The 16,217-nt window shown below is 41.6% G+C and overlaps 1 protein-coding gene across 1 annotated transcript in view; it reads right to left on the reverse strand.

Annotated features, from left to right (window-relative positions):
- Positions 1-15,528, reverse strand: part of SIN3A (SIN3 transcription regulator family member A) — a 38,259-nt gene extending 22,731 nt beyond the window's left edge. The window contains exon 1 of the mRNA XM_008580057.1: positions 15,254-15,528. The gene's annotated coding sequence lies outside the window, so the exon portion shown is untranslated. The remainder of the gene's footprint in view (positions 1-15,253) is intronic.
- Positions 15,529-16,217: the final 689 nt, after the last annotated feature.

A 16,217-nucleotide genomic window follows, 5' to 3' on the forward strand; every position in this document is an offset into this window, starting at 1 on the left:
CGAAAAAAGACAAAAAGGAAAAAAAAAAAAAAAAAACCTAGTACAATTGTGATTTAATTTTTTGTTTTTATTTTCATTATTATTATTTTTATCTAATCTTTAATATATCAATTGTTTCAACAATTAAATGAAATCATGGAAAGAGCACTGGGCCAAGCAAGAATAAGAAGTCAAAAGTTCTAGACTTGCCAATTTAAGAATCTATACACGTTTCAAAAAGTTCCTTGGTTCCATATGAGTTTCAGTTTCTCCAACTATAAAATAAGAAAGTTGGAACAGCTCACTTCTCAGTTTTTTCCTGGCTCTTTCTAACATTCTTTAATATAAGAGGAGATTCCCTCAGCGTAATAACTCTGGAGGGAACACGCTCCTTCCTGCAGGACACAGAAAGTCTTAACACTTTGCTCAGGAATCCACTTTGGTCTTTTCAGAGCTTTTCCAACATCAGTATCACTAACATAAGCATAACACACCACTGGTAAGAAAGAATGCTCTAGCCATCCAAAGACAAAATGGGGCCAACCCTCGCCACTTTCCCAGTCACAAAAAATCTCTTAAACAAGACACCATTCCTGCAGCAAAAAGATAAAAATTACAGTAGTAGTGGGAGATGTAGCAAGCCACCCCCTCATGTGAAGTATGGCTCTTTTTGTAAATGGAAAAAAAAAAAAAAAAGCCTTTACCTAATTTCTAAATCTACCCATACCTCTTTTCTTCATTCCCTGGGAGCTCACAAGCCCTGAAGAGGAAGCAGTCTTCACAAGGATTCCACAAGGCTGCTTCACCTCTTCTCTGTTGTCACCATCGTCCTCAACCTACCTGTCACTCTAACCCTCAGCCTTGAAATAATATCTCAGGTTTCTCTCACACCTCACAAACCTAAGTTGGACCCTGACACAGCAGTACAATTGCTTAATTTGCAAGCTGGCCATTTTTTTTCTTTTTTCTTTTGGCAGCTGGCCAGTAACAGGATCCAAACCCTTGACCTCGGTGTTATAACACCGAACTCTAACCAACTGAGCAACCAGCCAGCCCTAAAATGTCTTAACTGGTTACATTTTCCTAGGGTTTTCTAGTAGGAAGTAACATATTTAGCTTAATATTTCACATTTTTTCAGACACACTAAGGGATTGGAAATATAGATTTACACATGAAGTGATGGGAAGCCTGTGACAGATTTGCAGCTGGATTCTATTTGTATTTGAGGCAGATCATTTTGAAAGGAATGTAAAGACTAGATAGACTAAAGAGGGAGAGATGCTGAGAGTATTAGCAACAGTTGAGGTGAGGGATGGTGAGGACCTGGAGTAAGGGAGTGACTGTGACTATGACTTGATACTTGAAGAGCCACTGGTCAACTGCCCATGAACACTATACTTCAATCTATTTTGGGATGAGGAACTGGGTCTAATAAATGGATGGCGAAAAAGTCTTAAAAGACTTCTTGGCTGTTACTTTTATGTATATCCATGACCTAAACCATAGTTTGCTCTTGTGTTCTGTTGGTTTGAAACCTAGTTCCTTAACTCATCTAAGATTAATCTCTGTAACCAAAACCAAGTACTTTACAAATGGTAAACCAAATTCATATCTGAAGAGTACAGCATAAGACTTTGGAAAAAACACTGAGGTAACTGTCAAGAACTGGATCCTAGTCCAAACTCTGACATGGAAGCTTTGTAACTTTGATCCTGTTTTCGTATCTGCAAAAGGAGGGGATTAGACTACATTAGTGATTCCCAAATGCTAGTCTATGGACCAGTCTATAGGGAGAGAAAGAGGAAGGAAGAAGGGAAAAAGGATTGTAGTGAGTTTTTCACAGATTAAGTAATAAAGTACTATCCTTGTGCTTTATTTTGAGATCATGCCCTATATCTTATTGCTATTAGAATATCGTTCCATTTATAAAGTGAGTGTGATTTACACAGAGTATTTAACTTCATTCACCTCCAGAGTCTGCTTTCCAGATTGCCTCTACCACACTAAAGAGGCTGCCCAGGGTCTGACCTTTCTCTGAACCACACTTCATTCCTTTAACAATCATCACCCATAATTTGATTTCCTAATTGTTTTTCAAATTAGTCGTCCTCTCTAGTCACAGTCACTCCCTTACTCCAGGTCCTCACCATCCCTCACCTCAACTGTTGCTAATACTCTCAGCATCTCTCCCCCTCCCTCTCAGCATCTCTCCCTAATACTCTCAGCATCTCTCCCCCTCCAGTCTATCTAGTCTTTACATTCCTTCCAAAATGATCTGCCTCAAATACAAATACAGTGCAGCTGCAAATCTGTCACTGGCTTCCCATCACTTCAGATATAATCCAAATTCCTTAGTTTAGCCTACAAAACCCTTCCTTAATGACTGGGGGAGGAACTTAACTCACCAGTTATCTCCTTGCAGTCCCCACCCTGTCATCTAGCCCTGCGAAATGTCTTACCACTCCCCTAAACAGCCTTGAGTCTATAAGCTTCTTCAAGGTAGGGTAATTTTCTGAAGTTTTGTTTTGTTTTGTTCTTGGGTTTTTTTGCAGCTGACCGGTATAGGGAAGATCCTTTTCCTTTTTTTTTTTTTTTTTTTTCATGACCGGCAACGGATCGCAACCCTCAGTGTCGCGCCCGTACCGGACCGGGACCGGCAACGGGATCGCAACCCTCGGTGTTGCTCCCGCACCTCGCTCAGCCAGTGAGCGGCTGGTCTGTATGTGGGATCCGAACCCTTGGCGGGAGCGCCTCCACGCTCCCAAGCGGCACACTGTAGCAGTGCGCCACCGGGCCGGCCCGGGAAGATCCTTTTCAACCTGCATTCCTTACAGGCCTAATGCATTACAGACACTCAAATACTTTTCTTGCAGAAGGGAAAAAAATAACAGCAATAGCTAACATATATTGAGTGCCAAGCACCATTCTACACAACTTAACAAATATTAATTAAACCCTCACAACAACTCTATAACCAAGGTGCTACTATTCTCTATTTTATAAGTAAGGAAACTGAAACACAAAGATTACGTAAACTGTCCAAGTTTGCACCGCCAGTAAGAGGCAAAACTGAGGCATGAATCCATGAAATCTGCCTCCAAAGTCTGGCCTCCTCTCTCTCACAGAAGAGAAGAAATGAAGGCAGAGTCCCTTCTTTACTTATTTAAGGCACACATGCATTGAGCCACTTCAGCTTTCTTTAACCTCTCACATACTTAGCTAATTTATCCTTTCTTTAGCCTCACCCTAATAAAGCAGGAATGCTTTAGCATGATTCATTCATTCAATTAGCAAATGTTCAGTGAGCAGATATGAAGGTGGTAGATGATATCAGCCCTTTACCCACTAAAAGCTTAAAAATTAGCTTGGAAAACCATACACAGCCTCACTAGTAATCAAATTAAAAGAAAATGATGATAGTGTGGGTGAGGGTATAGGGAAATACTGTTGGCGGAAGATTTCATTGGTATAGCCTATTTGGTTGGCAACTTGTAGGCATCTATTAAAATTTTAAATGTGCATACCTTTTAACCTAGGGATTTCACTTGTAGGTCTCTATCCTACACATCTGCCAAGTATATTTATTGCAGCACAGATGAAAATCTAAATGTCTATCAATAGCTAACTGAACTTGTTACATCCATATTACTGAAAACCATGTAGCAATTTGAAAGATCACTATACATGTATAAGAGGTAAGAAATCCAAGACAGCAAGCGAAAAGAGCAAGCTACAGAATATAGTTTGATCTCATGGATGTATGCACACAATGTACTCAAGATTTGTGCATTTCATGGCATGGAAATTTTGCATCAGAAGAAAAATGCTATAAATAATGAATTCCAGATAATGAGATATGTGCTTAAGTGCTTAAGCAAAAGTGTACTAATGCCTGCAATTTACTTTGAAATACATCAAGAAACTAATAAAAAAAAAAAAGTTTAGTTTAGATTCATGGATGGAGGGATGGACAGATGGACAAATGTATAAGAAAAGTAGTAGTACAAAAACGGTAATGGTATAATCTAGGTAGTGTGTAGAGGTGTTCAATATATAATTTTATCAAGTTTGCTGTATATTAAAAACTTTCCTAAAATATTGGGAGGAAAGGCTAACAATACAAACCAGTTCATAGGTGGGACAAATAAGTACTATAAACTTGGAAAGGAGTGTACATAGGGGTACACTCTGTGAAGACAAGGGTTCAGTTACATCTTGAAAACTAGAAACGAATTAGGACGTATACCGCATGAAATGAAATATTACAGTAACTTTAGACTTACAGGCAATAAACAGCTATTTACAATCTTTGCCAATTCATTCATGCTACAAATAATTCCCAAGTGTTTTTACCACATGCCAGGCCCTGTGTTTAGTGTTAGTGCTCCAGCAATGAACAGGAGATTTCCTGCCCCACAACAACCAAGTCTTCCATAAATGACTGCTATCAGTCGATGTGCTCCTCACAATAATCCTTTCAGATGGGTAGATGCAGACGCAGAACCCTCCTATGTTGAGAGAAACTGATATTCAGAGAAATTAAGTGACTTGTTCAAGGTCACATACGTGACTAAAGGAGCAAGCGGCTAGACTTTCTCCTTGGAATATATAACCAATCCAGAGTAGAAACATTGGACAAACTATAAAATCCCATTTGCACAGAGGTACAGTGTAATCCCAGACTATAAAGTATTTGGATGCCAAATGATGGAGCAAAAAGTCAGACACAAAGGTATTTTTCAAACCCTGCTTCAGCTGACATGATTTTCATCTGCAAATATGGTCTCTGACTGTTTCAGGTTTGGATCTTACAGTGTTATCAGAACTCTAGCCAATAAAGACAGAATTATAAAAAGAAAAAAGAAAAAAAAAAGCACTCTGAGGGATAGAAACTAGGGGGAGAAGACTAAAGTGGACGACAGGAGAACACTAAAAAGTCACCTGGCCATGTTTTATAATAAAAAGCAGGAAATAGCTCCAAATCATGCAAAGGAATCATAATTCCCAAATAAAGCAATGAGAACAGGGTGATTCTTTCATTGCAAGGAACTCCTGGAGAAGACTGGAACAACTGGAGACCGAATTTGACACATTTCATACAAATGCTAGGCCGAGGTAAAAAACTAATCCCATCAGAACAAGAAAAATAAAGACCAATTTTTCAGTTCTACAACCTCAAAAGTCTTTAATAACAATAGTCAGCCTCCTAGAAATCCAGACATTTCTCCATGACTATTAAAATCCAAATGGAAAATCCAACTTTAAAAAAAATCTTATCTTTTTAGGGCCAGCCCACGGCTCATTTGGGAAAGTGTGGTGCTGATAACACCAAGGCCACGGGTTCAGATCCCTATATAGGGATGGCCGGTTAGCTCACTTGGGAGAGCGTGGTACTGACAACACCAAGCCAAGGGTTAAGATCCCCTTACCAGTAATCTTTAAAAAAAAAAAAAATCTCACATTTTCACTTAGATTAAATTTCACAAATAACTGGCTTAAAAGGAGACATCGAATTATTTTAGGATAGATAAGCTCAAACTAATAGTGTATGCAGAACAAACACTGCCCTGTTCCAGAAGCTTTCAAAACAACTAAAGTATAATACTTCATTCTTTTTTTTTTTTTTTGTCCTTTTTTGAGACTGGCCGCACCACGCTCAGCCAGTGAGCGCTGCGAGCGCACCGGTCATCCCCATATAGGATCCGAATCCGTGGCGGGAGCGCTGCCGTGCTCCCAGCGCCACACTCTCCCGAGTGCGCCACGGACTCGGCCCTTCATTCTTTTTTAAATGCATTTAATTTATGGCTGATCCTGTGGCACCTCTTAATTTTATATTGATATAATCCTGAATTAGACAACTTTTAAATTCCTTTATATAATTTTTTAGAATATCTCCTGAAGTTATTATCTATTATTGGCAAACGACATCACATAAAAATCACATAAAAAGTGTCATGGTCAATTTATGTAAATGAATACTCTTGAAAAAATGGAAAATTTCTCTTCAAAAGCAAAGTAACTTTTATCAAAGTAATAAGTGAATGTAATTCCAACCCAGTGTAAATGCCCACAATAAGTCTATTTCAAAACCTGTCCAAATATCCACCTCTGAATTTAAACCTGCTAAGGAATAGAATCTATTCCAGAATAAATGAGGCACTCTATTTAGGTTTCTTATATTGCTTAGAATTACAGCTTAGCAAAATCAACGACTCATTTTTCTCAAAAGACACCACACGGGCCGGCCCGTGGCTCACTCGGGAGAGTGTGGTGCTGATAACACCGGGGCCATGGGTTTGGATCCCATATAGGGATGGCCGTTTAGCTCACTGGGTGAGCATGGTGCTGACAACACCAAGCCAAGGGTTAAGATCCCCTTACCGGTCATCTTTTATAAAAAAAAAAAAAAAAAAGACACCACACAATCTAATACCCATGCCTCCCTTGAACTCAGTTTCCTACATTCTTCTAATGCAGTGGGAGTGGTGTCTCCCAATTTGTTGAAAGATGCTATAATGCTCTGGGCAAAGCAATAAGAAAACTGAAGTGTAATAGTGATGATTTATTTCATTACTGTATCATCCTTCTAGGCAATTCCATCATTCTCCCATTTTCCTATTATTTTAGTCCTTTTTAGCATATTTGGGAATAACTGATAAGTGATGATAAAATAATTCCAAAATGTGTCAAGGTACAGGAAAAATAAGATCACTATGACCCACTAACATAGCTTAGATGTACAAATGGTAATAGCTAAACAGCTTATTCCTTAAAAAAAGGGGGAGAAGGGGATTTTCTTTTTAAGGCTTCCAATAAAGAATAAAAATCATGAAATGTAGATCTTTACAAGCAGTTAGTACTGCTCAAAAAGAAACTAAGGGCTGGCCAGTTAACTCAGCTGGCTAGAACGCAGGGTGTTGTAACACCAAGGTCAAGGGTTTGGATCCCTGTGCTGGCCAGCTGCCAAAAGAGGGGGAAAAAAACAAAAAAACCACACACACACACACAACTAAAAAACCAAAATTGGATTCAATTGATGTTACACAGACAATTCCTATTGTTGTAAGTAAAAAATGAACAGGAAACTATTTAGTTCAATTCAAAAGGTATTAATAATTGTTATCGATGTTAATTTTCTGGATTTAGATCATCATCACAAGATAAACTTGGGAAAGCTGAGTGACGGTTATATTGCAATTCTTTGTATTTTTTAAGCAACTTTTTCTGAAGTCTAAAACCATTTTAAAATGAAAAGTTAAAATAATTTTAAGTACTAATAGTAGGGGAATATAAAAGAAGGAAATCAGCCTATTCTCAAGGCCATTAATATTTCATCAAGGTGACAAAGTTTCTATAAATTAACTGAGAATAGTACAAAACAACAGCCTAAGCATAACAGGAGATATGCTGGCTATAGCTATAAAGAAGGCATTACAAAGAATAGGCCTTGATATGGTTCTTAAGAGGACAGTTAGATGTGTCAATTAGCTATACTTCTGCTCCCACACAAACATGGACACACACATCTAACCATCTATGTATCCTCTACTATGGTGAGCATTCTCCCTTGTCTGTGATGAAAACTAGACCATTCATTCATGCATGCACCCTCCAACATTTAATGAGCATATACTATGTGCCAGGTGTTCTAAGAACTAGAGGCAAAGCTGTAAACTAAGCAAAAATCCCTTCCCTAAAGCTTACATTTTAGTGGGAGAAACAGACGATAAACAAAGTGTTTAGAATATTAGACAGTAACAAGTGCTAAGAAGAATAAGCAGGAAAGTTTTTAAATTTTAGAAAATGGCCGGGCTGGCCCCGGGGCACACTCGGGAGAGTGCGGCACTTGGGTGCGAGTGCTCCCTCCACCGGTTCGGATCCTATATAGGGATGGCTGGTGCACTCACTGGCTGAGCGCAGTGAGGGCGACACCAAGCCAAGGGTTGCGATCCCCTTACCGGTCACACACACACAAAAAATGGCCAAAGAATATTTCACCAAGAAGGTAACTTTTGAGTAAAGGAGGTAAAGGAGCGAGCCATGTGGAAATCAGGGCAGGAAACATTCTAGGCAGAGGGGACAGCCAGAGGAGACAATGAATGCAAAGACCCTAAAGCTCACATGTGCTTAATATTTTCCAAGAACAGCAAGAAGGCTGTGTAGCTGGAGAAGGAAGGAAAGAGAGACTAGTAGGAAATGTAGTCAGAGAGGTAATGGGGTAGGTACAACAGGTCTGTTCTTGTAAATCATAATAAGGACTCAGACTGAAATGGGAAGCCATTGGATGGTTTTAAGCAGAGAAGTGACATGGTCTGATTTAGGTTTTAAAAGAATCACTTGATTTGCAGTTTTGAGAACAGACTAGAGAGGTATTTAATAACAAAGAAAACAGAATCCAAGCTACACATGCTGCTGGCACTGACTGGTGGAGTGGGGGTAGTAAGTGGTTAAATTCTGGATAGCATTTTGAATATACAGCAAATAAGATTTGCTGATGGACCACACATGAAAAAGAAAGAAAAGAGTCAAGGATGCCTATTAACTATCTAAGAGGAGTTACGTATTACATGGGCCACCAGATATATTAGTCTATAGTACAGGGAGAGATTCCAGTTAAAGACAGGAACTTGAGAGTTGTCAGCATTGTTTGGATTTTAGAAAGGTAACATAGTACATATATTGGTACATCATATCCCCTCTCAGCCAGAGCTGGGGTAGCTCCCCATAAGCAAGTACATTTACATTTCTGCACCAAGTGGGACAGCCTAGATTAGGTTGTACCCCTAAAGTAGTTATGGAGCCAAACTTATCATGCAAACAAACAACTCTTGCATTTCAGAACTGCACATAAGGTATTGTGGACCTGTATATCCTTCAACAGCTCCTAAGTCAGCAAGCCTAGCCCTGGAGGATACCAACAGGACAGAGAAAGGGTCCACTGTCATGATTGCTGGTAAACACAAGTAACATGGAGGCACACAAGACAGAAAGGAGTGGGGAGTACAAAAGCAAAAAGGGCAAAGAAAAGGTTATCAGTTAAGAATTACTACCAATAAATGCCTAACTACCTTTGAAGCCAACTGCAACTAAATGTAACTAGCATCTAGTTAGAAAAATTTTAAATGCCATTAGAATTCAGTTTATAAACAATTTATTTATCACTTACTGTGTGCCAGCACTGTGCTGAGCAATAAGGTGATCAAGAAAATTAAATCCTTATCTAGATGGATTGTGAGCCACTAGCTTATCTCTCTCTGAAAAGAAAGCCAATATTTGGGGCTGGCCAGTTAGCTCAGCTGGTTAGAGTACAGTGCTGTAACACCAAGGTCAAAGGTTCAAGTCCCCAAGCCAGCTACCAAAAGGGGAAAAAAAAAAAAGAAATCCAATATCAGACAGTTGCCCTACAAATGCACAAGGACAAAAATCTCTATGTATTTGGTTGTAACAGAATGATAACAAATCCCACCAGTGAGTCTTCTGAAGAAAAAGACCCAAAGAGAAATTTACACAAATAAAGGAAGTCGAAGTTTGTTTTTTTAAATGTGTTTAAAAAAGACAATTAGATAACTGTCGCAAGACAATCTGAATTCATATTTAAAAAGAAAAATGTCAGGAAAATAAAATTCCCTGAAATATTTGGGAAGAATATAATATAATAATGGCAAAACTCTGATTCACAAACTACTCAGTATGCTGATAGATGGGTTACAACATTATTTAACTTTTACCTCAACAAAAACCAAATATTCAGAATTATGTACTTAAACTGTAACAAAAGGTAAATATCCTAAAATATTACTTCTACTAACTTTTTTTCCCCCCCGGCAGCTAGCCAGTACAGGGATCTGAACCCATGACCATGATGTTACCAGCACCATGTTCTCCCAAGTGAGCTAACCGGCCAGCACTCTACTAACCTTATGAAGTAGCAGAAAAAGGAAGGCACATGAAGGAACAAAAGTATCAGGAAAAAAAGAGTTGACCATATTAATGATATATCTTGAGTTTGACATATATGCTGCTATGGGTTGAACTGTGTCCCCAAATGTTCATGTATTAACCCCCACTGTACAGTATTAAGAGGGTGGGAAATACTATTATGGTTACTGAAAGGTGGGGCCTTCAAGAGGTGATTAGATTGTGAGGACCATGCCCTAGGGAATGGATTGATCCATTCATGTAGTAAATTGATGGTTTAATGGGCATGATTCTGAAGGCTTTATAAGGAGAGCAAGTGAGGTTAGCTCTCTCTTGCTCAGCCGTCCCACCTCACTAGAGAGCCATACCAAGAAAGTCCTCACCAGATGTACCTGCTGGACTGTGGACTTCCCAGCCTCTGAACTGTACCCAGTTTCAAGTATTCTATTATAAGCAACAGAAGCAGACTAATACATATCCCAAGTCCATTATTTCTTAATTATGGTTCTTAAATACCTTCTAAAATAGTGTAGAAGGGATCAGGCCTACAAAATGAAGAGAACAAACTCTGGAAGAGAGACTTATTTCAACATGATACTACCCCGTTCTAAGATTCCAAAGTGCTCTCTGGGGAGACTTTGAGTGACATTTAACAACTCATTTCAACTGGATCTATGATTTCAGACTTCTACCTCCTGTTACCACTCTTCCTCCACCCCAAATGTGGACTCTCCCTTCTCTAAGTTCCTTACAGCACTCTGTATTTGACTCTCATGGCACCCAACCCTCACTGTGTGCAGTAAAATCATCATGTGTATACTCGCCCCTCCTTATAAAGAAATGTTAACTTACTGGGACAAAGACTCGTCCTGTGTCAGCCCAGAGTTACTTAAGTGGGTGGTCAATAAATGGGTGTTAACTCAATTCACCTTTAGAATCTGAGTCCCAATCTATTCCCTCAACGCTGCTTTCAAAAGCAAACTGATGGTTCCTTAAAAAAAACTTAAACATAGAATTACCATATGATCCAGTAATTCCACTTCTGGGTATATACCCAAAAGAATTGAAAGCAGGGACTTGAACAGATATTTGTATACCAATGGTCACAGTAGTGTTATTCACAATAGTCAAAAGGTAGAAAAAAAAGAAATGTCCATCAACAGATGAGCAGATAGAACAGGAGGAATTGATAAAGGGACACAAAAATCATCTATATTGTATACTGATAAAAAAAATTTATATATATATATATATATATATATATATATATATATATAAATTTTTTTTATCAGTATACAATATAGATGATTTTTGTGTCCCTTTATCAATTCCTCCTGTTCTATCTGCTCATCTGTTGATGGACATTTCTTTTTTTTCTACCTTTTGACTATTGTGAATAACACTACTGTGACCATTGGTATACAAATATCTGTTCAAGTCCCTGCTTTCAATTCTTTTGGGTATATACCCAGAAGTGGAATTACTGGATCATATGGTAATTCTATGTTTAAGTTTTTAAAAGAACAAATTGACAAATTCAAATAGCCAAAAGTGAAATGATCCTGCACACTAACAAAAACATCAAAACATCTGTTGTACATTTTAAATTTTATATTATATAATTGCATGCACCACATATTCAAAAATAAATATTTTTTTTAAAAAAGATGAGCAGATAAACAAAACATGGTATATACATATACAACAGAATACTATTCAGCCTTAGAATGGAAGGAAAGTCTGACACATGCTACCACATGGACGAACTTGGAAGACATTATGCTAAGTGAAATAAGCCAGTCACAAAAGGACAAATATTGCATGATTCCGTTTACGTAAGTAAGGTACCTAGAGTAGTCAAATCCATAGACAGAGAGTAGAATGGTGGTTGCCAGGGCTGGGAGGAGGTGGAAAGGGATAGTTATTGTTTAATAGGTAAAGTATTTCAGTTTGGGAAGATGAAAAAGTTCCAAAGATGGATGGGTGGATGGTGGTGGTGGTTGTACAATGGGAATGTACTTAATGCTACTTAACTGTACACTTGAAAATGGTTAAAATTAGACAAATTAAAAAATGGTTAAAATGGTAAATTTTGTGTTATATATTTTACCACAATTAAAAAAAAATGCACTACTACTCCTTTGTTCACTATCCTTAGACTGGAGGCAGCTAAAGTGTAGGGTTAAGAGACTGCCTGGGTTCAGATCCTAGCTTAGCCATTTACCATATGTCTAACCTCTCTGTGCCACTGTTTCCTCATCTTTAAAACATGTTTTTCATACTACCCACCACAGAGTGTTGTCATGAAGATTAAACAGGTTAATGTACAGTGCTTAACACAGTACCTGGAACATAGTAAGGGCTTAATAAATGTAAGCTCTTACTATTATGAGGGTACCTCAAAAAGTTCGTGGAAAAATAAATTGAAAGATAATATGGGCCGGCCCGGTGGCGCACTGCTACAGTGCGCCGCTTGGGAAGCGCAGCGGCGCTCCCGCCGAGGGTTCGGATCCCACATACAGACCGGCCACTCACTGGCTGAGCGAGGTGTGGGAGCAACACTGAGGGTTGCGATCCCGTAGCCGGTCCCGGTCCGGTACGGGCGCAACACTGAGGGTTGCGATCCGTTGCCGGTCACGAAAAAAGACAAAAAGAAAAAAAAAAAAAAAAAGAAAAAAAAGAAAGATAATATGACCTTACCAGCAGGTCACCAAAAAAACCCAAAACAAAACAAAAAAGGAAAGATAATGTGAATCTTTCCATTAACTTTTTGAAATACCTATTATTCAAGGGGGAGAAAGAGGATGTAGTTTGAAAAAGTATATACTATCATTTTTATAAGACCCTATAAAAAAAAAGTAAAGCTTAACAAACTCTTGGCTGGTGGAAATGACCAGAAGAGTGACAAAACTTTGAAAGGCACTGTGCTAGATTACCGAATGCCATGGACATAACCTTTTAACTCAAACTAAAATTCCCAGGTATTAACATCTGCCCTGTGCAGTTCTCCAGTATCTTATCTGTCTGCAATGAAGATGTAAGCAGACCTGTGCTTTGCTGGTCTCTTACCAAATTACTACACACCACTTTCCTTAAAAAGGAAAAAAAAAAAAAAAACAAAAAAAACTTATTCTTCAGATGAACTATTAAAACCTTCTTAATTACAAAATACCAATCTTTCTAAGGCATTTAACTCTGAATAAAACTGTAACGTATAATGTAATGTATAATCAGGAGCGTATTTATGAAAACTTTCCTAATACAGCATTACCAAGTTCTTACTTGAATCCTTAAAGCTTATGTGAGACTTCTGACCCTCCTGCACCAACTAGACCACATATTTGTTAAGAACACGAATTAGGTCGTCTGTTTCCCAGTACACAGCACTGAAAATGGTGGGAAACCACTATGTGTTAAGCAAACCTTCCTCAATGGTAAATCATTCTCCATTTTTTGCCAGTTTATATCATCAGGAAAAATACTCAGGTTTTTTGTCTCCACACCAATTCTATTACAGCCATCAATCATTAATCAAACTAAAATGCTACTATTGCTGTTCCAACTTCTTTAACTGAGGTGGGATTTACATACCCTCTTTACATGAGTGTAGCACAGGGCACCAAACTCTCAGCCCCTACTGAGAAAAGCACAAATCAAGAATTTAACTTCAGGTAATTAACCAGAGGCTCATTCAGACGTCAGTGCATAAGTAAACATTGATTCCATATTTATTTTCTCATGAAAAACGTCAAAAACTTTTAAGTAGTTTCTCTTACTAAGATCAGATAATGTATCAAGTCAGAGCAAAAACCTCATCTACTGCGGATATGCATACATTAATACAGAATGGAGAGCAATGCTATAGAAGTCACACAGAGAGGCTACACTAGACCATGACTTCACCCTACTCTAACAAAAACGGGCAAGAACATTATGCTTTATAGAATTATAAATAGGAAGTGGTCTAGATGGTCTAACAGAATTACATAAAACCAGAAAAAGAAGACTTTTCATCTATAGTCACTTAAATTACAACTTATTTCTTCGCAAAACGTATATAGCAAAACCATCTACACAATGAAAGCATTCAAAAACCCAAGTGTCTAAGAAATCGGAGTACTTTAGTCAAAGTATGAGTATTTTAAAGTCGCTATCTTTTATAAACAGATCAGTTTTGAGATTAAAATGTAAATCCAACCTTCCTGTTATCAATCTCAGCTTTGTGAACAGCAGTACCTTCCACCCCCTTTCGGTTGCTAACTGGTTTTAAAGTCCTAAAGTACCGAAACAGTCGCCAAATCTAGCTAACTACCCACCACCTCATTGGTTCAAAGGAAGCCCCGCCCCGTACAGCCACGGTAACTGAACATCAAGGGAACTCCAAGAAAGGTTGTCCCCGGCCACATTTCTGGTCTCTGACGACTCTCCGCCCCTCCCCCACAGCCGCGGAAGCATGGTCACAGCACAGACTGCAGACACTCCTGAGAGAGAACCTTGAGCACCTCACCCCAATAATCACAACCGAGAGGAGAGTGGCGGTGACCATGTTTCCACCCTCCTAGCTGCACGGTGCCATCCACGCTGCGTGGAGCAAAGCAGGGACAACAGCTCGCTTTGGCACCGGGCCCTCGTGCCCTAGGCAGAGGGCATGGCGGAGCCACAAGAGTAAGTCCTGACACCTCCACACCTCCCAGTCAGCGGGGGCCCCTCCCACCCCACGGAAACATAGGGCAGGGCAGAACTAGGCACCGCGACTCCCATCCAGACCGGACAGCGGGCTTCCCCGAGCACCGCCTCACTGCCAAGGAGGCGGAAACCTGGAGCGGGGAGGGTGGAAAGGGGAGTGGCATCGCCGCTCTGTACGGCCCCTCCGGCCAACCGGATCTCAAGCAGGCGGAGGAACGCAGGCTTCACGCCCCCTCTCTGCCGCGCCCTGAAGCCACACGCGGGAGACCCCCTACCGGTCCCGCCACCCCAGCAGGCCGGAACGCGGCCGCCCGCCCGAGGCCCCGCCCACCCCGGGAGAACGGGAGGGGTGGTCTGCCGCAAGTAGCACTTAGCTCGAGGCCGGCCCCGCCCCTTTCACCACAGTCGCACGCGCGCGCCGGCCCCGCCTCTGAGCGGCGGCGCGAGAGCCCGCCTCCTCCGCGCGCACCGGGACTACGCTCTCCTCCCCCTCCCGCACGGAGAGCAGCCCCGCTCCGCCCCCCCACCCGCCTCACACATCCACACACCTCCCGCGCGTCTGCTCTACGGGAAGCCGAGGAGGTCAGCCCCCCTAAAAATACACACCCTCAAGTCCGGCAAACCCGCCACCCAGGCTGCCGCCCGGACTCAGGCCCAGCGTGCTCTCACCGCAAAGCTGCTTCGGCCGCTCGTCACTGCGTGTCCCTCTCGGCGTGAGCCTCGGGCTCAGCAGGGAGGCCCCGAGAACGGCGCGGGGCACAGGCCCGCCAAAGCGAACTGGCAGCCTTCTCTCCGCTAACGAGGCGGCCACAGACCCCGGTGCCCAGACTGGGAGGGAGGGAGGGAGGGAGGGAGGGAAACTCCGAGGGGGGAAGGGGAGGGGGGAAGATGGAGAAACCGTCTCCGCCGCCTCTACCGCCGCGGCCGCTTCTCTGTTACCCGGGAAATCCCGCCCACTCCTCCGGCCCGCCCCGCAGAGGGAAGAATCAGCTTGGTTCCGCCACAGGACGCATTATCTGCCCGTCAACGGTTTAGCCAATCACTGCGCCCCGCCTGCCGACTTCCCTCCTCTTCCCCCTCGGCTGGGAGGGGAGGGGGAGCCGCTCACCTTCTCCACGCCTCTATTGGCGGGGAGCGACCCTAACTCAACCCCGCCTATTGGAGACGGATTGCTAAATCCCACCCCCAAGCCGCAACATTATTGGAGGAAGCAGGGAAGCCCTTTAAGTCCCATTGGAGGAGAACAAATATCCCTCCCCATACCGCCTCAGCCACAGGCCTAACAAGTCGGCTCCCGCCTCCGCCGGTCATCGCATTGGAAGGCTACCCCTGGCTCTCCCACCGCCCCAGGAAGGTAAGTAACCGATGTGGGGTAAAATGTCCGTAAGTGAAGTAGGCTCCTCCTACCACACACTGCCGGGCCAGGACTCGCCCCCAACAGTCGGATTGGATATCTTGGCGCCGGTAGGCGCCTCCATTGGCCAGGGCGCCCGTCTAGGAAGGAGCTGATTACGCCCTGCGCGAGGAGGCTGAACCTTAGCAGTCCTTTTGTGGAATGTTTACACTGGAGACTGAATCTTAGGGTTCTAGGGCCCGAGACAGGAGGTGGCGCGGAGCTCAGCAGCTGAGACCA

This window comes from Galeopterus variegatus, unplaced genomic scaffold (assembly GCF_000696425.1).
Source record: "Galeopterus variegatus unplaced genomic scaffold, G_variegatus-3.0.2 Scaffold2009, whole genome shotgun sequence".
NCBI lineage: Eukaryota > Metazoa > Chordata > Mammalia > Dermoptera > Cynocephalidae > Galeopterus > Galeopterus variegatus.